The sequence below is a fragment of the Odocoileus virginianus genome, chromosome 21 (assembly GCF_023699985.2).
Source record: "Odocoileus virginianus isolate 20LAN1187 ecotype Illinois chromosome 21, Ovbor_1.2, whole genome shotgun sequence".
NCBI classification, from domain to species: Eukaryota; Metazoa; Chordata; class Mammalia; order Artiodactyla; family Cervidae; genus Odocoileus; species Odocoileus virginianus.
In genome coordinates, this window is record NC_069694.1 from 39,297,451 (window position 1) to 39,323,012 (window position 25,562).

Below are 25,562 nucleotides of genomic sequence, written 5' to 3' on the forward strand. Positions count from 1 at the left end.
TAGGTCTTGCTGGAGCTTGGAACAGAGTCTTGGTCCAGTGTAATGAGTGGCAATTAGAGGGAAACCTTAGCACCCCCCCTCCCCAAACTTTGTCATCCACCCAAAACACAGTGATAGTTACTCTGCAGACTTTGAGATGTAATTTTTCAAAGCTTCACTTATAGGCTACCCATCTCCTTCTAAAACCTTCTGATAAATCTGAAGATGTTCAATGTTATCCTAAGAGACAATCTCTACAAGAATAGAAATCAGATTCTATAAGAGCATAGAGAACAGACCAAAGGGCAATTTCTAATGGCAGATGTCTACCCCTGGCAATGACAAAGAGAGTGGACCAGAGTGTCCTGAAGGAAAGGGCATAAGAATTTCAGGCCTCCCATGTAACTAATTTATTATCCAGAGGTGTAGGTTTTACAGCAAAGACATAATCACATTGGCAGGTTAAGTCCCTAATGTTATGGGTTCAGACAGGTTCAGAGCTTCTGCAGGGGCAGCTGGCTCAGTCTTACACGGATTCCCAGCTTCCCTGTTCTTTGGTTCTCCGAGTGTCCATCTGATTTCCTGCTGTAATCAGAAAAAGTCTTGCTAGTGACAATCTCTAACTGTCAGGCACAGGGACAGAAAAGGGTCTCTAGATCCAAGGCCTACATGATAAAAAAGAACAAGAATCTAAGGGAAGTGAGCAGCGCCTGTAAAAAGTGCCAAAACATACCTCTGATTTAATTCTTCGGCTGCTCAGCTAGTTACGTATCTGCTATTCTATAGATATCACACATATTTTCCTATTTTCAGTGTTTCCTCTTTTCACTTTCTGTCAGAGATAGAGGAGAATGAAATATTTCTCCCTGCATATACTGCAATCAATTTTATCAGTAAGTATGGATCTCAAAATAAAACCATCCTGACCCTCTCATAAAAGAAGGTATTTTCAATTGCTTGCTGATAGCTTAGAAGTACACATCATTTTTCATACTCATATCCCTGGTAATTTGTCATGTGTTTGGACATTTCATTATCAGCGATGTTTTACTATCTATTCATCTCTGCTCTTTCAAGAACCCGCTTTTAACATTAAGACAATAGACTTCATCCGGTCAATAAAAGAACATTCCAATATGGGGTGATTAAGGAGATTAAACCAGTCAATTGTAAAGGAAATCAAGCCTGAATATTCTTTGGAAGGACTGATGTTGATGCTGAAGCTACAATACTTTGGTCACCTGATGCTAAAGAGCTAGCTCATGGGAAGAGACCCTGATGCTGGGAAAGATTGAGGTTAAGAGGAGAAGGAGACTGAGGATGAGATGGTTAGGTAGCATCATCGACTCAATGGACATGAGTTTGAGCATGTCCTAGGTGGCACTCATGGTAAAGAACTGGCCTGGCAATGTGGGAGACATAAGTAACACAGGTTCAATCCCTGGGTTGAGAAGATCCCCTGGAGGAGGGTGTGGCAACCAACTCCAGTATTCTTGCCTGGAGAATCCCCATGGACAGAGAAGCCTGATAGGATACAGTCCATAGTGTCATAAAGAGCTGGACATGAGTGAAGCCACTTAGCACACACACACACCAGGAGTTAGTGGGGGACAGAGGAACCTGGCATTCTGCAGTCAATGGGGTCACAAATAGTCAGACACAACTTAGTGCCTGGACAACAACAAGAATGTATACCAGGATGTCAGGCAACTTGGTTCAAATGGGCAATTTACTCAATTCTTTCAAAGCCTTGAAAACAGAAATCGTGTCCATATTCAACTCATAGGGTTGTGATGAGGATAAAATTCATTCATATATTTAAATGTATTTATTGGGCACCTCTTATATGAGCTGAGGGGATAGGGAATGACAAGTTGTTACTCTTTACATGAAGCAATTGTGTTTCCAAGATGCATGGAAGAAAACAATATATATTGATAACCATCTCCCACCAATAAGGTGACAACTTCAATGAGTTTGTAGATTATTGAACCCAGATAACCTAGATGGTGTAGTCACTCACCCAGAGCCAGACATCCTGGAATGTGAAGTCAAGTGGGTGTTAAGAAGCATTACTATGAACAAAGTTAGTGGAGGTAACAGAATTCCAACCAAACTATTTAAAAATCCTAAAAGATTATGCTGTTAAAGTGCTGTACTCAATATGTCAGCAAATTTGGAAAACCCAGCAGCGGCCACAGGACTAGAAAAGGTCAGTTTTCATTCCAATCCCAAAAATGGGCAATGCCAAAGAATGTTCAAATTACTATACAGTTGTGCTCATTTCATATGCTTGCAAGGTAATACTCAAAATTATTCAAGCTAGACTTCAGCAGTACATGAACTGAGAACTTCCACATATACAAGCTGGGTTTCAAAGAGGAAGAGGAACCAGAAATCAAATTGCCGACATTCATTGGATCATGGAGAAAGCAAGAGAGTTTACCAGACCATCTTACCTGTCTCCTGAGAAAACTGTCTGTGGTTAAAGAAGCAATAGTTAGAACATTATATGGAAAAATTTACTGGCTTAAAGTTGGGAAAGGAGTACGACAAAGCTTTATACTGTCACCCTGCTTATTTAACTTTTATACAGAGTACATCATGCAAAATGTAGGGATGGATGAATCACAAGCTGGAATCAAGACTGCTAGGAGAAACACCGATAACCTCAGGTATGCAGATAACACTACTCTAATGGCAGAAATGGAAGAGGAACTAAAAAGCCTTTTGAAGAGGGGGAAACAGGAGAGCGAAAACGCTGGCTTAAAATTCAACATTCAAAAAATTAAGATCATGGCATCCAGTTTTATCATTTCATGGAAAATAGAAGAGGGAAAGTGGAAGCACTGTCAGTGGGTTCCAAAATCACCACAGAGGGTAACTTCAGACATAAAATTAAAAGGCACTTGCTCCTTGGAAGGAAAGCTATGACAAACCTAGACAGTGTATTAAACAGCAGAGACATCACTTTGCCAACAAAGATCCATGTAGTCAAGGCTATGGTTTTTTCAGTAGTCATGTACAGATGTGAGAGTTGAACCAAAGAAGGCTGAGTGCCAAAGAACTGATGCCTTTGAACTGTAGTGCTGGAGAAGACTCTAGAGAGTCCCTTGGACATCAAGGAGATCAAATTAGTCAATCATAAAGGAAATCAATCCTGAATATTCATTGGAAGGACTGATGCTGAAGCTGAAGCTCCAATACTTTGGCCACCTGATGTGAAGAACTGACTCATTGGAAAACACCCTGATTCTGGGAAAGACTGCAGGCCAAAGAAGGAGGAGGCAGCAGAGGATGAGATGGTTAAACAGTATTACTGACTCAACAGACATGAATTTGAGCAAAGTCTGGGAGATGGTGGAGGACAGACGAGCCTGGCATGCCATAATCCACGAGGTCACAAAGAGTTGGACCTGATTTAGCTACTAAACAACCACAACAACAATAAACAATTAGATAGAACAGCATCCATCTGCATTTAAAAATTCAGGTAGGTAGGCAGATAGACTGACAGTTAGTTAGAAAGATAGATAGATGGATGGACTGTTAGAACTATTCAGTTTACTGACATCCTTGATATACAAATAAGGTCTTAGACTCCTTGCTAAGTTTCAGCCATGGACCATCCCAGTCTGAGTACAGCTGCTCACAGATTAGGATGTGCAGATGATGCAAGGCCTCAGGTCCATAAAGTAGGGGCCCAGAATCAGCAGCATCAGCTTTATCTGGTAACTTGTTAGAAATACTAATTATCTGGCCCCAACCCAGACCACACACATATCAGAAGCTCTAAGGATATGGCCCAGCAATCTATTTTAGCAAGACCTGTTGGTGATTCTGATGCACAGTCAAATTAAAGAACTACAGAAAGAGGGAATATGGTAGCTGAATGCTGTCACTACCAGTAAATAGACCTGTGACTTCCTGCCAGTTACATCCCCTGGGCTTCATTTTTCTCAGTCACAAAACATCAAAAACTGGAAATGGGAACAAACATTATATTTGTAATCACAGAAGTGCTATAAAGATTAAATGACACTCTATAAGAAAGCAATTGATGGTACCTGGCATAATAAATACCCATTGATCATTTAAGAACCTATTATATGATAGACACAGGAACACAGAGTAAAGAAGGTAAACACATTCTTGACCTTCATTTAGCAAAAGAAGAGCAGTTGTGTTTTTTAAGGAACTAAATATCATATTTGCCTTGATAGCATATAATTGAGACCCAAGGAAGGGAGTGGCTAATTCTATTTGGGAAGGACAGAGAGTCAGGAAAGTCTTCACAGAAAAGACTGTGAGCCATCGAGAGACCAGGGTAAGCTAAGTCTTGGAACTTTGAAAAGTCCAGGCTTGTGCAGGGGGCAAGAAGAGGTCACTCTTTAGACACGGATGACACATGAATGAGACAGTTTCCTGTCGCACTGACGTCTGCCAGGAGAGGAAGAGTCAAAGAGGAAGCCACAAGTATTTAGAAGAACAAAACTCAAAAGAGGAAAAGATAAGGTAAAAAGCAAGCAAGATCATGGAGGTCTTAAATGGTCTTACTATTTCAGCTTCCAAGCAATGTCAATTTCCCTCTTTTTCTTTGTAACATTGTTCTAAAGAAAACCGCATTTTAAAAATAGTATTGATGGAGGAAAAGAAATTACAGAACAGCTATATCACAATTTGAAGCCCAGTGGAAAGGTAAAGTGGCCTTAGGAACTTTTTAATATTTCTTTTCTTTCTTTCTTTCTCTTACTAATTGCCTGAAGGAAAGCAAGCCATCATTTTTCAAGGAGAGGAAGGTGGGGCGAAAGGGGAGGAAAAGAGGAGAGAAGAAAGAAAGCAGTAAGGAATAGAAGGCACTCCTTGGGGACTCCCATAGGCAGGGCCAGGAGTCTGCAGCTGACTTTCAGATACACTGAAGTAAATCATTCACTGCCATTGGATTTCTTTGGCTCCTCTGTGGCTCATTATTTATGACTGAGTTCTTTGTACATAGTTATTTTTAATGACTTTGTTCCCAAACTAAGCACTTGGTACCATTGTGCCAGTACAGCCCCTGTGGAAATTGACCACTTTGTTCTGTTTAGAAAGAACTATAGATTTACAAATGCAGAAAATAAAACTGTGTCCATAAAGTAGATGTTCTGGATCGTCTGTTATCTTATTCTACATTTAAAATGTTTTCCCAGTCAGTCAAATCATGATTTACAGCTTTGCCCAAAGATAAAGGCCTGAGACCATCCACTCCTCAAACTCAATTGAGGATGACTCAAGTCCTCACTTCCTCTGCCTTCAGCTCTCCAGTGAGGACAAGAGAAATGATGATGCTCTGTGTAAATATACACATGTGCATTCTTGCTCTGTAGCTCGGGTTTGAAATTTTCCACTCTAGAAGACATTTACCACTTTCCCTTGCTTTTCCCAAACATGAAGTCAGTCTTAGAATAAAGGAAAGTTTGTTTAGAGACCATGATGCTCGTTTCAATATAATTAAATTGCATACACATAGTCACACTCAGAGAGAGCTGGAACGTCAGTTTCTAATTTGCCACCAAACAAACATTGTCTCGGGTTATTTTCCAGAGCCTAGGGTGGTAACTTTAGTAATTGAAGAGGGGAATAAACAAAGTTAGCATAAAATTATAGTCTGACACAACCTTAAATTCTGCATTTTAAGATCTGGGTGAGCTCATCTGTCACGAGGCCTAAAATAAACAAGTGTCCAGGATGGAAACAATAGTGTAGCTAAAAGTCATCCATGCAAGTGACTCAAGCTTTCGAAGTGCCTTCTGCCTGGGGCAAAGTGAAATTCTGAGGGATGTATCTGACAATCTTGCTTTCAAGACAGTAACATGTTTAAACAACCACCACAAAATGGACTCACACAGACACACATGCTTTTATTCTCTTTGCAAAATGTTGAAAAATAATTGTGTTGGTAAAACATAAAAGTTATTGGGTTGTCCGTGTTCTGAGTTACAAGGTGAATGCCAGAGGATTTACATTTTTCAGAACTTCAAATGGTTGGGAAATGGTAAGTGGAAGTGAAATGAAGTGTCTCTCTGCCTGAATTGTAACAGACCAAGGGACAAGACCCAGGAGCAAATATCAAGGACTTGAAGAATCTTCATGCTTCCCCATCTCAATAAATGGAAACTCTTATGTTTACAATTGCTCAGACCAAACTGTTGGACTCTGACTCCTTTCTTTCTCTCCTATCTTACATCTAGTCAAGCTGTAAATTCCATCAGCGTGGGCATCAATCAGCCTGGCCCTAGTGACAGTCATTGTTTGCCAGTTTTGTTATCATAGTAGATTATTTACTGGTCTCCTGTTCCCACCATCGCCCCTTCGCTTTCTCTTTTCAACCCAGCAGCTGAATGATACTGTTAGAATTTAAGCCAAGCCATAACAATGACTATCCATCTCTCTGAGAGTAAAGCCCAGCTGGTTTATTTCACCTAAAAGCTTCTCTTGTGGCTCAGCTGGTAAAGAATCTGCCCGCAATGCGGGAGACCTGGGTTTGATCCCTGGGTGGGGAAGATCCCCTGGAGAAGGGAAAGGCTACCCACTCTAGTATTCTGGCCTGGAGAATTCCATTGACTGTATAGTCCATGCGGTCGCAAAGAGTCAGACACAACTTAGTGACTAAACCACCACAATTATGAGTTTTGGTTAAAAATAATTATTTTCATCAGTAAAGTTTTTCCTGACCACCTTACTTAAAACTGAAGTTTCCTTCTTTACGCTCAGGATTCCCCAATTCCTTTCATTATTTCTACCATAGCAGCAATTGTCTCCTACAGAATAAAAATTTTATTTATTTGTTTATTATATGTTTCTTGTGTCAGGGATGTTTGATTTTTTATGGCTGTTTCCAGAGTGACTATAATAGTGGCCCAGGTTGGTAGGTCTTTAATAAATAGTCATTAAGATGATAAAAAGAACATCTTCAAATAATGTCAACTGTACCACTTATAAGAGGGCTTCCCTGCTGGCTCAGTGGTAAAGAATCCACCTGCCAAGGCAGGAGATGTGGGTTCGATCCCTGAGTCAGGAAGATCCCCTGGAGGAAGGGAATGGCAACCCACCCCAGTATTATTGCCTGGAAAATTCCATGGACAGAGAAGCCTGGCGGGTTACAGTACATGGGGCCTCAAAGAGTTGGACATGACTGAATGATTAAACAACAACAACTACTTATAAGACCAGCTTTGCTCTGGTTCACTATCAATATTTGGGAAACAGACATGAGAAACCTCAGGACTCATAAATAAAAAGAAGGAAAAAGAATGCTGAAGAAACGGTGACTATCTGAAGAATTTAAGTGCCCCTGCTTCACTGGTTTTGTGGCTCCATGGGACAACCCGTTGACTCATTTCTCTCCCAGGCCCAACAGATGTCATTCTAGAATATTTAGAAGCAAACACTTAGGAAAGAGGAAACAATTTTAAAGACTGGTTTATGAGCAATTAGCCAACAGCATTTCCTAAATTCATTAATGGTTTGACAACACTGTCCATGTTTCCAAATCACAATGATATTCCATGTGAAACACACATCCGGCATTAAAAAGTATTAGTAATAATGCTACCAATTTCATTCATACTTTCAACTTTGAGTTAAAATAACAGGTTTACTTGCCTCCAGACTAACTTCTCTAAACCCACTCTGGCTTTATTTAGGCCCTGGATTAATGAGGCCATTTTAATTTTTCAAACATGACTAGGATTAGAGTTCCCCTAGTATGACCAAAGAAATGGCTTGGGCAAGAGATGAAGTAAAACTTTTTTCTTGTCATTCTGAAGTGAGGAGATGCACAACCCTGAAGACCTTCAGCTATGGTTGGGTGTCATCCTACATTGACCCCGATGGATCTATAACAATGCACACTGGTGTCCACCATTTGTTTCCAACTGTCATGGACTGCTTTCTGGCCTCAGGCTTGCTTCCCTGGAGTAGTGGAAGGAATAATGAGTTAGAAGTGAAAAAGAAAACTTCTAGGTAATAAATAGCCTCAGTGAACGATAACATGAATGAATTTACCCAACTGTCTCTCAGAGGCTGAAATGAGTCACTTCCCATTTAAAGATATTCCAACAACAAATTCAGATGCACAGAGGATTCATTTCCCTAACAATGCTGTCAGTTCTTATGTCTCACTGGAGAAGCTGAATCACAAAAATTACAAAGCACCTCATGGTTAGTACCCTAAAGAGGCATGCACAATTGCTCATTCTATTATTTTCAGAGAGAAAACATCTTACTGCACTGAACCACTCAGACGGTGGAAAAAGATACCTTAAGGAACCCAAACCATTAAGGTAGGAGCAGCTTAGAAACCAGACCAAATCCCCGTGACACCAAGAGTTCCCCAGACCTGGAAGACTCCATGTGACATGGCGTTTTTTCCTCTCCCTGAGAAATCTGATGTTGTATAAGGACAGTCTTAGTTTTGGTCTTCTCTGTTAAAAACAAATCAATGACTCAAAGTCAAATAATTTTTTTTAACTAGAAGAATTTTTTACATTCCCTGTCCATCTTTATGGCTAACAAAATATATAAGAACTGAAAGTACCAATTATTAGTACCTTAAAATTGTTTCTCTCACAAGAATTATTTTTTGGTTTGGGCTGTGTGGCATGAGCATTGGTCCACTCACATTTTCCTTAGCTGCTTACATGGCCATGTGCATATAATAGCCCCCTTTTTTTTAAAACTAAACTTATTGCTGCTTTTTGTTTCATCCCCTCTATGCTTCATCAGCCTTTCTGGGCACCATGCAGTGGAGTTCAGAGATCAGCATACAAAAAAAAAATATCTCGGTTAAGAACATCTGAAGAGCTTTGCAAGGCTGTGTAAATATACAGAAACAAACTCACTCTACCTATATCAAAAGGGTGAAGAACTCCTGAACAGTAACTCAAGGTCAGTGATTTGCTTTTATCCCTTTCCAGCACTTTGCATAGCTGGCAGCTCTCCATTCTTTGGGGAGTACAGGGAAGACAGAGTCCATAAGACTTCACAGTCTCAGCCAGAATTTCCATAATCACATCAACAGATGGAATAATAATCACCACCAAACTCACTGCACAATCTTTCTGATCCGAGGAAACTTCCTCCTGCTTCATTTCAAAACCATTTCTACTGGCAATTTAGACGCTCGGTATTCTTATTTTCTGGAAATGTTGCCAAGTTACTGTGATTCTAAAATAACTGATGAGTGCGAGCCCTGCATTTGAATACAATGCTCTGGAGGGAGCCGCTGAATGCATGGCGGGAGCTGGAACAAAGGCAAGGCTCTCGTCAGTGCTACCTGGAACCCTGTGATGTTCTTGGCCCCTAGAAGCGGTGAATGCAAGGCCAGTCACACTCAACACTATCTCTAGGCCACCTGGGCCCTGTCTCCACAGCTGCAGTTTCTATTAGTTTCAAACTGTGCTTGATGGTGTCCTTCCCCAGCCTATAGGTACTAAGCTCTCTCTATGGTCTTGATTACCCCAAAGGGAAAAGCCAGTTATATGGACTATACTGTCAAGCATATCATATCAATAAAATTAGATTTCATACTTTCTAGAATCTGGTCTGCTATTGTACTTAATGTTGACTGCTAGACAACAGCTCTGGATCTTCCCAAGAAGTGCCATTTGAAGAGCATGACAAATTTAAGTTAATCATTAAAGAAACCTGAAAAGTATATCTATTGTGTACATTTTTAAATTATTTGAAATTTAAGGCTTTATTGATACATGCAGTCTGAGAGCATTTGGAAACAGACATTGGTTTCTCAAAACAATTATTCTAATTATTCATCTATGAGAGGATCTTTTATTAATAAAGCGTCCAGGTCACATGCATGGACAATCTGAATAATCATGAAAGTATAATATTAATATGAATCTCTTTTCCACTCTTAAGACTTCATAAGGTGTCACAGTAATTACTACCTATGTTTATATTACATAATCTCCTAAAAAGATAATGAAAACAGGGGAGAAAGAATCTGTTGTTTAAGCAGAAAATTTTATTGAGATCTGCTAATATATGTCAAGCATTATAAAAGACTTTAAGAAGAATACAAAGAGTCCTTTTTCTTCTTTGTACATTCCATCCCCTTGAAGTTTATGTCATCTTACATAGGATCAGCTGTAGTCTAATGGGAAGTCTCTGAAATCTATGTTTATAATAGCAACCTCTCTTCTAAGCTTTACACCAACATTAACAACTATACTAGCTGGCATCTGTTTTTTATGGGGAAAGGGAGGTTTAAAGTTGCTAGAAAAAATGCATGATGCCCAGTTAAATTTGTTCCAAACTTACGGGACAAATTCATACTAAAAAAAAAAAAAAAAAAAAAGTGAATTGTTTATCTGAAGTTCAAAGTGAGCTAGGCTTCCTGAACTGTAATTTGCTAATTCTGGCAAACCTGGGGTGGAAGCTGGGATCAGTTATTATTCTTTCATGTTTTGATCTTTGCATTTTTCCTTCTCCTATAACTTGGAGCAATAATCAAGCCCTAAGCATTTCCTTGTCTCAAGGGTTTTTGCGGGATATACTTTCCTTGTTGAAACTCTATGAAAAGATTATCCATGATGTTTAAAGAGAAAGGGAGAGAGAAAGAAGATGGAGAAGGCAGGAGAGTGACTTGAGGGACACATTTCCCTTAGATGGCAGAGATCAGAGATGGGCAGGTCTTACATTTATAAGGAGCCAGCCCATTGTTCACAAGCACTTGTCTTATGGGGATGATAAGGCAAGACGTTGAAGAGGATGATGTGGAAGAAAGGTGTGTCTAGGGGGTAGTGCACATGATTCCAAGGTTCCTGGCCCCACTATCCAGTCATATGGGTCAGCAGTGAGTGGCATAGAAGCAGTGAACATATTACACCTGAAAGTTCTGTGTGCACAAAATGATGGGTGCTTTGATGAAAACAAGTGTCAGCTGCTGACCAGAGGTTTTTTTTGATGCTTTAGCATCAAATAATATCAAGAATCTTCACACCAGGGGATTATGAGTAAATTTCCTCCTACACGCCAGAACTATGGGCATGTAGAGTCTAACACAATTTAAAGGGAATAATGAAAATCAGGTATTCCATACTACATTTATGATATCAAGTTCAGACATTTTCGTGGTAGACATCGATGGCTACTCACCCCAAACCATTTATTTTCCCAAATGTATCCTTGCTGGCAGACTGCCTTCTTCTCTAAGAGCTGAACATACTAGAAATTGCTATTCCAGCTTCCTTATAAATTATGAGTATATGACTCAATTCAGGCCACTGGGACCTGGAGAGTTTCTTCTCTGATTAAAACAAAACAAACAACTCATGCAAAAAAACAAAAATAAAAACAAACACCTATCATAAGGGAATGGAAAGATGCTCATAGATATGATGATGTCATTGAGTCATTTGTTAGTCAATTCTGTAATGGCCATGTTTCAGAACCTTTTTATTTTATGAGACAATAACATGTTTTTAGACATGTTTAGATGGTTTTTCCATTATTTGCATCTAAAAGAACTCCCAAATGATACAACACTAGTGTTACAGATTGGGTTTTCTAGAAGCAGCTGCTGAAATGCAGTTTAGGTGCATAAAGTTTATTAAGGACCAAAAACTAAAAAGGAAGGGTTAATCAACAGAAACAGGCAGAGGAAAAAGTTGAACTGGCAAGGAACTCCAAAGGAAGTCTTAACCCACCACAAGATCGTGCCCAGGTCATGAAGGCCAGAGCTTTACATTCCTGTGTCTCTCGGAGACTGGGGGCAAGCTACTCACGGAGGGATGTAACCTCAAGTGAAGGAGTTCTATGATGCTAAGGCAAATCTGATGGTGAAGACAGGTGGATGCTGACTTCCAACCAGGTGCCCTGTTGCTAACCAGCAAGACTTTCCTTGAAGGGTGATCTGGGTATCTTCATTTCCACAACAGCTATATGCAGACATCTATATATATGTGAACACAGAAGTACATACATATGTGTAAATCACTCTCTATTCTAACAACTCAAATTCATTGTGATCAAAATTAAAGGTGACCTTACTCCCATGTCAGTAAGCTAGGGCTGACATCTCAAATTGTCTTTGATATATCTTAACTCCCCTCCTCCATCCAGTCATGCATAAGCCTAGTAAGTAGTGCCTTGCTTTGGGCTGTCCCCCCACCATTCCCATTAATGTGAGTGAAATTCAAGTCTCACTGTGCTTCAACTAAGGCTGAAGTCATTTTTTTTTTTTTTCTCCAAACCCTTACACTTCTTCTCCAAAATAATACTACCAACTTGTTTTTCTAAAGCCAAGTTCTGATCATCTTTTTGCTCCTCATGAAAGCTTTGATAGCTCTCCTTTAACTATCAAATTTTAGAAATTTTTTGTTTTCCATTCCAGCCTTTTTAGGGTCCTCCCTTTAACTTATCATTTAAGAAAAACAGTGAGTTGATTAGTGATTCCAACGTGATGCATTCTATTTCCAACATTTCTGCCTTTCTTTTATCGATGCCATTTTAGAAATCTTTTCTTTAACCTGCAGCTATGCCTTCTCAAATTTTATCAGAGGGCAACCTGACTCGTCAGACCCACTGGGCAGTTTGACACCAAGACTTACTGGCTGAATGTCAGTCTTGATCTTAGTATATGACATATTCTGCCTTTTATTATGTTTGCAGGGCTGACTTACAAATAAGCAAATAAGGATCTGCTTAAGGCACCAGAAAAATCAGGACACAGCATATTGAGTTTGCACGTCCCCATGATCTACACATCTGTTCTGTGTTTAGGCCTAGCACCAGCATACACTCCTATACCACTATAAACCTGGAGCTCAGCTTAGCAACTTCTTCCTGACACAGGCTTCAAACATATGCCATGTGCTTCTCACTTCATGCCTTGAGTTTTCCTGTTTTAGACATGAGATGCTGTGGAAACTACTCTTTGCCCACCCGCAAATCCCATGGGGCAGACTTGAAGCAATGGAAGAAGACAGGCAAAGCTGTAGACTCAGCGTGGGCCTGACAAGTTGCACTTTCCTCACCAAGGCTGATCCAACTCCTGCTCCCGTCGGATGTCCAACCTGCGGGAAGCGTATATCAACATGAAGCCCTCAGCCAGGCTCCGTTCCTCAGAGAGACTGGCTGGCCAGTTGGTGGCATGTCAACTTTCTCCACTTCAGGGAGAGCAGCAGAGCATTCCTACTGAAAGCTGACCTTCAGTCCCCATCTGCAGGGTGTCTTACTGCACCATCCTTCAAGTGCTAACAGAATGCCTGCTCTGTGAAAATAGTGTCCTACACTACATCTTTGACCAATGTACCAATTCTAAAGTGAAGGACATACAACCGTGGGCTCCTGACTATAATATCCGCTTACTTATTGGGCTTCCCCAGTGTCTCAGACTGTAAATAATCTCTCTGCAATACAGGAGACCTGGGTTTGATCCCTGGGTTGGGAAGATCCTCTGAAGAAGGAAATGGCTATCCACTCCAGTATTTTGGCCTGGAGAATTCCATGGACAGAGGAGCTTGGTGGGCTACAGTCCATGGGGTCACAAAGAGTGGGACAAAACTGAGCAACTAATGCTTTCACTTACATGAACCCCATAATCCAGGAATAGCCAGCCCGATCAAAGGTGGAAAGTTCTTCTGAGGGCTCAGCTGAGGTGCCAAGTTGAGGACAGCATCTCTGGGGCTGGGGGGAGTTGTTCTTTGGGTGCCCAATCGTGTACTCAAGGGAGGAGGACAAGGGAACACAATATAGGTTACACTAAATTTGAGATTGCAGGTATCACCTGGCTTCTTTTTAAACAAAGAAAGGAGTTACTTTCCTGGGGATAGGAGGTGGGGAGGGTAATGAAGCCTGACTTGTCTGTTATGCAGCAAAGACAGGGAGGAGGAATATTTTGAATGCAGGGGACTACCTGGTGTCTTATGGCACTCCTATGACAAATGTAAATGAGGAAATGTAACAACCACACCCTGATAAGGGCAACTATAGGCTAAAACCTCTTGGGAATGAAGATCTGGGTCATCCTAGTGGGTTAGCAGTGCAGGTGAGCGAGAGTGTTAGCTGAGAGTGAGAGAAATCTAAAATGAGAGATAGTGAAGGGAGGGCAGGAGAATCACTTATCGGCTGGAACCAATTGTAGCAACGGTACTGGAGCCTGCCTTGCCAATCCCTTTGAAGGTTTTTTGGAAAGGTAACATGTTTGGCCACCTTGATGAATCAGACTTGCACTTCTATATGAGGAAGAAATGAGAGGAGTATCTTAGATAAGACAGGGATGTTGTTAGGAATGAATGGATCTGAAAAGGAGTTCTTTGTTTATATGACACCCCAGATTCATGCACTGGCTCTGCTTTGGGGTCAGAGTAGGCCTCGGTAACAGCTTACATGATTCCAGTGTAAGCTGCCAGATTACTTCTGCCACCACTAGCACCACCACAGACCTATAACCTGTCTTACAGACAGCTCCTAATTACACCTATTTGCTCACATCCAAGTTTCAATGGTTCCTGGCTCCCCCCATGTTTCCCTAATACTACTGTGCCATGAGATGGCTCAACACCCAGTTGGCATCCATACTTATACAACCCAGAAGTTTGGGAAGTAGATGCTGCATGGTGAAATTTGTATCATGGAAGTTGGGACTCAACAGATAGATTTTTCTGCCTTCCTCCTTGACCATCATGGACTATTTGCAATTTCAGTGATTATATATGGTCTCTAAGAAAACATCCTGAATGACAGTGTAATCAGATCTCCAGGAAACTGTGGTCTAGTAGGCAGTGATGTCTCTTATATTTGTTCTTCCGCCTCAACTTCTGTACTCCCCAAAAGAGCATTAGCGCAGGAGTGGTTGCTTTTGTCTGTAATTTCAAGGGAAGCTGGGCTATTACACAGGTATATGAAAACAATAAGAATTTTCATTTTAATGATTTCATAGTTGACACATATATATATCCTATATATAATTATATAGAAATACATTATATTTATAAATAAACATATATCTATATAATATAGATATAATATTTATATTGTGAGTATTATAGTATAATGATATAAATTATATATTTTCAATTATATGAATTTTAAATTTTATATTTTTATAATTATATGAATTTTATATTATATAAATATACATAATTCTCTCCTTACTTTTTAAATTATCTTTTGATTTTTTGGCCACACTGCCCAGCATGTGGGAAGTTAATTCTTGGACCAGGAATAGAACCAATGCCCCCTGCAGTAGGAGCATGGAGTCTTAACCACTGGACAGCCATGGAAGTTCCTATATATGCTTTTTATTCAGTGATGTCATCATAGAAAAGGTGAAACTAATTTGGATTTCCTTCATTTACTTTGCACCTTTGTGCTTTATTTTGGATAAGATTGGGCCTTATAACTTTTTCACAGCTAATGATATGTAATGGTCCTAATCAGACCTCATTATTTCAATTTACTTGGCATCTTCTTAACTAGGCTAATTTGTGAGAAGAGGTGTGTATCTTGTTGTCATCATCTTTGTATCCCTCACTGAGGCTACCTTAAAACTGCTAAAATTATAGGTACTTAAAATATATGTCTAAACTCCCTTTCCACTGGGACGCTCTGAGATAATGAGTCATGGAGCAAAGGAGGAACAAAGAATAAATGAATAAATCTTAGATAAAGATGAGCCTGGGAAACAAGGGATAGTGCTTATGACCAAATTCCAAGGAATAGGTGCTCACTGGAGCAATAAAAAAGTATAGCACTATTCAAAAAAAATAATAATTAAAAACAGATAACTAGGAAAATAGAGAATTTGGAAGACGAGACTTAAATATTAAGCAGGTGCAAAAGAAACTAGGGGTGAGGAGTGTTTAATGCCAAAGAGAAGAGGAAGGGACGAATCACATTTTAAAAATGTATTTATTTATTGTTTGGCAGTGCCCACTCTTAGTTGCAACATGCAGGATCTAGTTCCCCGAACAGGGAGCAAACCAGTGTCCCCTGCGTTGGGAGCTCAGAGCTTTAGGTATTGAGCCACCAGGAAAGCTCCCTAATCATGTTTGTAAAGAATGGAAGATCCAGTTTTCTTTTCTCTGAGAGCTTATACTCCCATTGGGAAGAACAAGAAGTAAACATGAGAAGTAGTTGAGCGAGTTGAAGACCAATGAAGTGCACAACTAACTGATTATGCAGAAGCACTTCTGGATTTCAGAGATGGTAAACTTAATGACTGTTAAGTGCTGAAAGGAATTTACACTGAATGATAATTCTGCTTCATCTTGGGGAAATAAAGACATCCTGGTAGACCCAGATATTCTACTCAGATGAACTTGTCTAACAGAAATACATAACTATGCTCATCAAAAACACGTACAAGAAGGCTTTTAGAAGGGCTACATATAATTGCCCTGGAAAAACCATAAATACCATCTTTAGTAGAATGAATGAATGAAAATTAAATTGTGGTATATTCATTCAGTGGAATACTGAAAAGCAACTAAATAAACAGCTACAAGCAATTCAATTAATATGAAGTTCAAAACCAGGCAAAAGTAATCCAGAGTGTCAGTAGTCAGGAAAATGGTTATCCCTGGGGATGGAAGATACTAGTAGGGGATATGAAGAGAACTTTAAGGGGCAGATAATGTTTTTATCAGGTGAAGGGGCTATATTGACTTTGTGAAACTGTATCAAGATGTATATTTATTATTTTACTGGCATATCTTATAACACACAGATTCAGATTTTTAAATCTATAAAAACCCATATATCACCAGCTGTATAAATTTTGATCAATTTTGGCATCCCAACAGCTTTCTTATGCCCACCTCAAATTTCCCCTATTAGGTTATCACCAATCTGACTTCTGTCATCATATATGAGTTCAACTTGTTTCTGATTTTCATACAGTAAATAATAAACTACATATTCTTCTGTATCTTGATTCTTTTTCTCAATATCACATTTGTGAGATTTAATCCATATTGTTGATCACTGCCATTCTCTTGTTGGTGGATATTTTAATTATTATATCAAATTTCAATTATTACAAATAAGCATATATATATATATATATATATATATATATATTCCTTTTGTGGATATTAGGAATGTTTTTCTTAGCTATATATAAGAAAGTGAACTTTCTGGGTTAAATGGTATATGTATGTACAGGTTAACTAAATATTTGAAACAGTTTTTTAAAAGTGGTTGTACCAACTAGTACAGTCACCAGTAATATATATGCGTTCCAGCTGACCACATACTTACCACTCTGCATGTGATCAGTCTATTTAGTTTTAGCCTTTGGAGTGAGTATAAAGATATCATCTTGTGGATTTAATTTGCATTTCCATGATGAATAATCATGTTGAACAATTTTTCATATCCTTATTTGACCAGTTAGATGTCATACTTTGAACTTTTTCCAAGTCTTGCCTATTTTTTAATTTTAGTTGTGTTTTCTGTTTTTTCTTATTTACATTTTATAAATTTTCTAGATGTGAATCCATTGTCAAATAATTCATTGCAAATGTCTTCTGTTCCTGGTTTGCAACTTGTCTTTTAATCTCTTTAAGGCACCTTTTAAAGACAGAAGTTTTGATTTTAATAATGCCAAAAACAGCTAATACTTTTGTAATCTGTCTAAAACATCTCTGTCAACTCCAGGGTCAGGAAGATAGACTCTTCTGCTTCCTTTCGGAAGGTGTTTCTTCTTTCTTATTGAAGTCTATCATTCATCACAAATATATTTTTTCCCATACTGTAGAGACAGGGGAACAGAGAACTTCATGAGTCACATTGTTTGATATCTTTCATTGAAAGTGAAAGTGAAAGTTGCTCAGTCTTGTCTGATCCTTTGCAACCCCCATGGACTATAGAGTACATGGAATTCTCCAGGCCAGAGTACTGGAGTGGGTAGCCTTTCCCTTCTCCAGGGGATCTTCCCTACCCAGGGATTGAACCCAGATCTCCCTCACTGCAGGCAGATTCTTTACCAGCTGAGCCACTCATTAGTTTTGAGAAATTCTGACCCAGAAATTTTTCAAACACTGACTGTTTCATATTCTCTTTCATATCATTTATTGTATATTTACTATATTCCATATATTTCTTTTATTTTCTGTACAATCTATCATTTATTTCATCTGTGTGGATAAATCTGGATACTATTGGTCTGTTTTCTGGTTCACTAATCCTCCTTTCTGCTATGTTTAATCTGATATTAAATGAATCTGCAATATTACTCAGTATTTAATATTAGGTACAGAATTCCCATTTGTCTATTTTTTAATGCATTCTCGGTCTCTGCTGAAATTCTACATACTACTCTAAATTTTGAATATGTTGATCATAATTAAAGTCCCTGTCTGATAAAGCTAACATCTCTACAACCCTGTAGTTCATTTATGTTGTCTGTTACTTTTCTCTTGGTTTTTGCTTACTGTGTTTTTGTGTGTTTTTAATGTGTTGCATAACATGTTATTTCAAGTCAGAGGATTAAAAATTAAAGAATGTCACAGTGTTGTTATCTTAATCTAAAAGGGTTAACATTTTCTTTTTCTTTCGGATTTATTTAGATTTACTTTTGCTTTGTTTTGGTAGGCAGACAGAATACCAGCATGTCATTTTAATATCTCTGCTCTTCTTCTTTCTGGATTGTAGCTCCTCAAATCCTGCTTGCTTGTTCTCCACTGCCTTCAGGTTGTCCCCTTTTATAGTCTACCCTGCTCTTATCCATAGATAGATAGTAAACCCAACACTAGCTATTCTCTTAATTCTAGAGCTAGAAGCCCTGTTAACAGATGTTTGGTATTTTCAAGAGAAGAAGGGAAACAGTGAAGAGCCTTCTGGAACAGAATCATAGTCTGAGCATAAGCCCAATGTTAGAATGGATGCATTTTTTGATGAAGACATTATCAATTGAAATAGCAAGTTTGTGTTAGGTGGCTGTAAAGAAACAAAAATGCCGGAATGGAACTAAATTATCAAGAATTTATTTCAGAGCTGGTAGGGGGCTGCCCTCCATGGGGTCACACAGAGTTGGACACGACTGAAGCGACTTAGCAGCAGCAGCAGCAGGGGGCTATTAAATCTTTTTAAGCAAAAGTGCAGTAGAATGAATTGGGAAAGTTTAGTCTATCAATTGCCTCTTACAAAGTAAAAACATCTTGATTTTATGTAAAGGAGATGTCAAAACAGTATAAACCTATATAATCAAAGTGATCAGACTTCTTGAAGAATAAACTTCTAAAGATACTGTTTAAACCACTTTCATGTAGCATGTAGTGTATTTTCATTATCCATTTATCCATCGATGCACACTTGAATTGCTTCAATCTTTTAGCTATTGTCAGTAATGCTACTGAACATGAATGTACAAATATATGTTTGAGTCTTAGTTCAATTTATTTTGTAAAATAATTTTTGATAAGTGACAAGTAGGTTATATCTTTTTCCCCATCTCAAATTAAACTCACACTGCAATCACTGACATATTTAGGCTTTATTTTCATTTCACTACACTCGCTGATGTTCATCCTTACCATGGCATCCTTATGAAAAACCTAAATGCTGACCATGACAATGTAATATTACTATATGCAGTTATAATGCTACATTTTCTTCCCCTTTTAAACTACTTCATTTTTCTCCTATAGGAATTCTGCTTTGAGTTTTAAATTTTTATTTTAGGTACCATTTTTCTATGACTCGTGCCTGAAAAATTCCTTGGACAGAGGAGACTTGTGGGCTACAATCCATGAGGTCACTAAGAGTTGGCCATGACTGAGCTACTGAGCATACTTGCTTTGAAAAAACAGCTAATCACTGGCTAAGTGATTAAGAACATATAGTGTGACTGGAATTTCAGAAACATTCCTGCACCATCATAAAGAAAATCCTATGAAAATGACAATGGATCAGAGAGAGGATGGTCAGGTCTAGGAGACCAGTCTGCTCTGAAAGGGAAGCACAGGTAATCAGTTGGGTTATGGGCAGTCAGAAAGTCATTTTCAGGGAACACTGGATTTAGGCAAAACTCTAAAGATTTAAACCGAGCAAGACATCAGAGAGGTCTTCAGCGGAATGTCATCTACACAAAACGACATTTGGGCGGGTCCAATAGCACATGGACCAGGGAAAATGCTTTGGTCTCTAGAAAGACTGGAGAATAAGGCAAGAAACTAGCCCCATGGAATGGGATACTGGAAAGGAACCAATCTAGAAATTGGGAATGAGAGACCAGAGAGTGATGATCCGTTGTCTGTTTCCCTGTTATATCATAAGTAAGTCACATGAGTGTAGGAAACTAAGTCTGAGCAAGACAATAGCAAAGCCAATGAAACTTAAGTCTCTTTTACTTCCTTTCCTTAAAACAGTATTGCTTGAAGTTTGCAGAAGTAGGCTGCATCTCTAAGGGGTGTTAAAGTGACTTTGCAGTGAGTGTTAAAAGACTTCAGAGACAAATAATCAAGCACGTACGTTCCATTCCATGATGTTTGTTCAATCATGGTTTTAAAGCTGTAGAATCCTAAACTGAGATAGAATTTTTCATGTTCTCTCTTTGAGTTTGGTTTTCTGTGTAGTTGAAAAAAACTCTTAACTCCTTACATGTGACAAAAACATGCCCCCACTACTTTATATATGTATTAAGAAAGTGTTAAGATTTAAGTAACAGCTGTGGTGACATTTTTGTAATATCTATGTATTTATCCTCTCTCTATATTTTTTCTGTATAAAAAGAAAAAAACTAAGTAATTTATTATTTAACTTATCTATTTTAACAGATATGAACAGGTAGGATATTTAGAATTAGAAGTAGGAACTTAGGAGCAAAAAGTGGGAAAGAAAAGAACTCAAGAAGTGGGAATGGATTGAAAACCTAATATGATGATCATTTAGATTTTAAAAATTATTTCATCATAAAAACAAGATTCTCTAAGGCATAAGATCCAGTATTGCTTTTAAATGCGAGAAGAACACAAGATTTGACACGTTACCAGAAAATTCTCAGTTGCCATCGGACATGGAATACAAAGGATACACTTAAAACCAAGAAATTAGAAATGGAAATCCATGTTGACAAAAGAAAACAATTTTAGATAGTTTAAAAGCAACAGCAACCTCTGAGAGTTTGAATTTAGAATTGTGGTTTTATAAGGAATTCATTAGACACTGTGGTAAAATTATGCTATTGAAGAAATACTTGGAAAACTTGTTATGTTTTGCTTCAATATTTTTAAAAGTTGGGTCTTATAATTGTCTAAAAAAAAATGGGACTAACTTCTATAAGAATGAGCACTCTGTCAGGATCATGAAGTAAAATTTCTTCAGACTGGTAGAAGGCAGTAAAGAAACCAGCTGAAGACAGATGGAGAGAAAACATCATAGATATTTGAACAATCTTAGAAGCTGCCTGGAAAAGCTGCTCTTATCTGGGAAAGACTATATTTTAAGCATTCTATATACTCATATTGCAACCTTTTCTATCTCCTGTAAAAATTCAGGGAAGATGTAAGAGAATTAAAAAGCAAAAAGTAATTCTGAAGAGGCCAATTAGCACCTTTACTTTTCTGCTTATATTAGAAATAATTAAGAGGAAATAAAAAGTTAAACTGAGAACTGTTCCAAGGCCTTTGATACCAAGTTCACAGAAAAGACAAGTTGAAACTTGAGGCAACAAGTCAAATCTTAATGTCCTAAGTAAAATCTTGACCTTAAGGAAAATTTCAGGTTGACTTCATGATACTCTGTTTGAGACTATAACTAAATGAAAAAGAGAAGGAACACAGGTGAAAATTGACATGAAAGATAATCTAGTGCACCCAAACCTCCACTCAAATTCTGTTTCAACATCAAATGTGATGTTTCAGTGAACAAAGATTTCCATGTATTTATACTGTTTAAGGAGCTTCCCTGGTGGCTCAGTGGTAACAAATCTGTAACAAATCTGCCTGCAAGGCAGGGGCCACAGGAGAAGTGGGTTTGATCCCTGGGTCAGGAAGGTCCCCTGGAGAAGGGCATGGCAACCCATTCATGTTTTCTTGCCTGGAGAATCCCATGGACTGAGGAGCCTGGTGGGTTACAGTCCCTAGGGACACAAAGAGTTGGATACAACTGAAATGACTGAAACACAAACATACATAATATTTAAACTGGGGGAAAAGGCTGATTATTAATGCAATTAACCTCATTCCTAGGAAATCCTATTTAGACCATAAGATCACCTCTTATAAAACAGGCCTGAACCCCTTAGCTACAGGGAGGATAATTAAAAGACACCAAAACTAAAATTTTAGTTTACTAAATTTCAGGGATAAATGTCTGGAAAAGACAGAACAGCAATAGCCTTTGGAAGAGCAATCCTGAATTATTAAATATGTACAGTATAGAGCCTGTGGTATACAGAAAACTTCTCATTGATTTGCTGGTAATTCTGCAGAGACACCACAGATTGGGAGTTGTTCAGCTCTGATTCTTTCTAGCTACCTGTGAGAAACTGGTCAAGTTATTTAAGCATGTAGTTCTCCAATTCCTCATTAATAAAATGGGCATAATCATACCCACTCACACAATTTTGTTAGAATTTAATGAAATCACCTTGTAAATACTTACACAGTGCGAGTATAGAAAGTGTTCAGTAAATGGAAATTATTGTCTTTTACCACCAAGAATGTCATCATGCATCTGCACAAAAGCTTTTTAATAATAATGACACTAATATTTATATAGAATCCACCATTTCAGAAGGAATCTGGTATCTGTTACCTGATGGATTCCCAGATTCAACTCAGCACAAACAGGATTCCACTGCAGCATTTCCACCCCACGGAGGCAGTCCTCTATCCAGAAACAAGGCTTTTCTGGAATAGTCCATCTCCCTCAAAAAAGATATAATTCTCATTTTTAATATGCTCTATGGACCCACCCATAAGAAGACTGGACTTTCATTGGTTCAAAGGCTGTTCATATATTTTCATACAAGTCGTATAGTATATTAAAACTAAAATGTGCAAGAACACTTGCTTACAAATACTTCATAGTTATTTACATTTCCCTGTCAACTTAGGAGTGATTTATATGTAACTCTTGATACATGCCCTCAACCTCATTACACAAGGTGAGATGACCCCCACTACACGTACACATACAATCAACTTTAATGCATCTTGTTTCTTCTTCCTAATCTAATTTCTGCCTTTCTTCAAACTTTTCCAACGTGCCTTCTGAAACTCTCATTCCAGGACAAATTCTTTTTTATATGTGTCCTTTTCATAAAGTATTCTCTGTGGTGCTGCCATATACAATTATGTTAAATTCTACTGAAAATCATTTTTGAAGGCTATCAGTTGGCTGTAGCATAACCTCATCCTCACTATTTCTATACAGTTATTTGGTAGTTCTGTCTCTACTTTCATTGAATATGTTGGAATTTAGCTAATAGTTTTGTTTTACAGCCCAAACTCTATCAGCATCCATAGTGCTCACCATGTCCTTTTTCATCATTAAGTTTGACATTCACAATTTGGTCATAATTACAGTTTTCATTTTCTTATCAGTAATTCTGCCATTCAATCAATTGCACATCATGACTTTGCTTTTCCAAACATAGGACCACTCTATAGCGTCGGTCTTTTATGTTACATAGAACTTGGTATGTTAGAATGTCAACTCCTTAATAGAGATAACACAATTGCCTCAATTTTGGTCAGGGAAGACCACCAGCATATCAAATTATGGCTGGGGTGAGCATGGTCAGAGTCATGCGGTGAACCTGAAGAAAGTGACTCTGGAAGAAAGACAACTCAAATGCTATCTGCTACAGGGCCACTTCTCTGCTTGAAACTTTTCTACATTTTTTTCTGTCTGTGGTCTTCAAGAAAAATCAAAATTTCTTAGTACAAAATTGAAGACCGTTTGTGATCTCTACAGCCTTGTCCCTTTCTCCACTATCTGCCCTTCCTTCTCCTTCGCAACACTAATTTCTTTTGGACAACTGAACACAATGAGATTTTTCTTGCTTTGTGGTCTTTCCCTTGTTGATTCCTACTTGGAAGATACTTTTGATCTCCCTTCCTCGGATTGCAAGCTCCTTCCCTTCCTTCCAATCATAATTCAGGTGGGTTCTTTTGAAAAGTGAAAGTGAAAATCGCTCAGTCTGTCTGACTCTTTGTGACCTCATGGACTATATAGTCCATGGAATTCTCCAGGCCAGAATACTGGAGTGGGTAGCCTTTCCCTTTTCCAGGGATCTTCCCAACCCAGAGATCAAACCCAGGTCTCCCACATTGCAGACAGATTCTTTACCAGCTGAGCCACAAGGGAAGCCCAAGAATACTGGAGTGGGTAGCCTATCCCTTCTCCAGTGGATCTTCCTGACCCTGGAATTGAACTGGGGTCTCCTGCATTGTGGGTGAATTCTTTACCAATTGAGCTATCAGAGAAGCTTGGGGGGGATCTTTTGCAAGCTTTTAATAAATACCTCTTCCCCTACCTCCTCTCTGGCAGAAGTAACCTGTCCCTGGCACCCTCAGCATTTTATATAACCTTATATCATATCCCACAATATTATAACTTCTGATTTCTTGTCTCTCTCTTGTACTGTATCTTTCTCTCCACTCAAGGGGGTAGGGCCTTTGTTTTTTGTAATTCTCTCTGTAGCATCTGTATCTAGCAAAGTACCCGGTATCTATTATATGCTCAGTAAATGTTTGTTGAAAGGAAGGGAGTGGAATGATTCATGACAGGCTCATCATCAATTAATGGAAATTGCTACTATCTGGTATAATTTTATGTGAATTGGAATTAGGAAACTATAATATTAGCATAACAGACAGCTATGTAAATGTGATCCTTCTTAAACTGTTCACATAGTGCATAATAAAATCAATTGCTTTATTTCCTAGCCAAAGTACTCTGAACTGCCCTTCGAGATTCATGACTTAAATAGCCCAAAAACATAGCTCAGGGAGGCAGGGCCAATAAGTCAAATATCTTGTCACTTAATTACTGTCTTTGAAAATATAATGATGCTACATACCAAAACATACTTAACAAACAGTTGCATTTGTGACTTATCATCAAAATTGAATTTTTAAAGAATGTATTCTGTGATTACTAAGGATTGGGCCAAGAGTATAAAGTTACTTCAAACATTATATTAGTAAATATCAAAATAAACATGCATGAGCTTTACCCAAGAACTTTGTAGAGAACAAAACTAGTAGTTCCAATATCATATTTTAAACAAACTTTAAAAAAAAATTAAGATGGACAGATATAAAACATAGCAATAGTTTTTAAACCTATCAATGCAGAAGAATTATCTCAGAGTTTTGAGAAAAAAAGGAGTTTTGCAGCAATACCTTTCTCAACTCACTGAATCATCATCCTGTTTACTACCAACCTAAATCCCTGACCTCCTATTGGGAACCTGGCATGTCTTTCTCTTCCAATCTACTTCAGTTGCATGATATTTCAAGCACTAGTTGTTCCTATTTGGAATACAGTTCATGCTCTATCTCTATGGCTGTGTCATTCTCAGTACTGTCTAGACTGTGACTAGTCTCGCCATGGTCCTTTGAGAA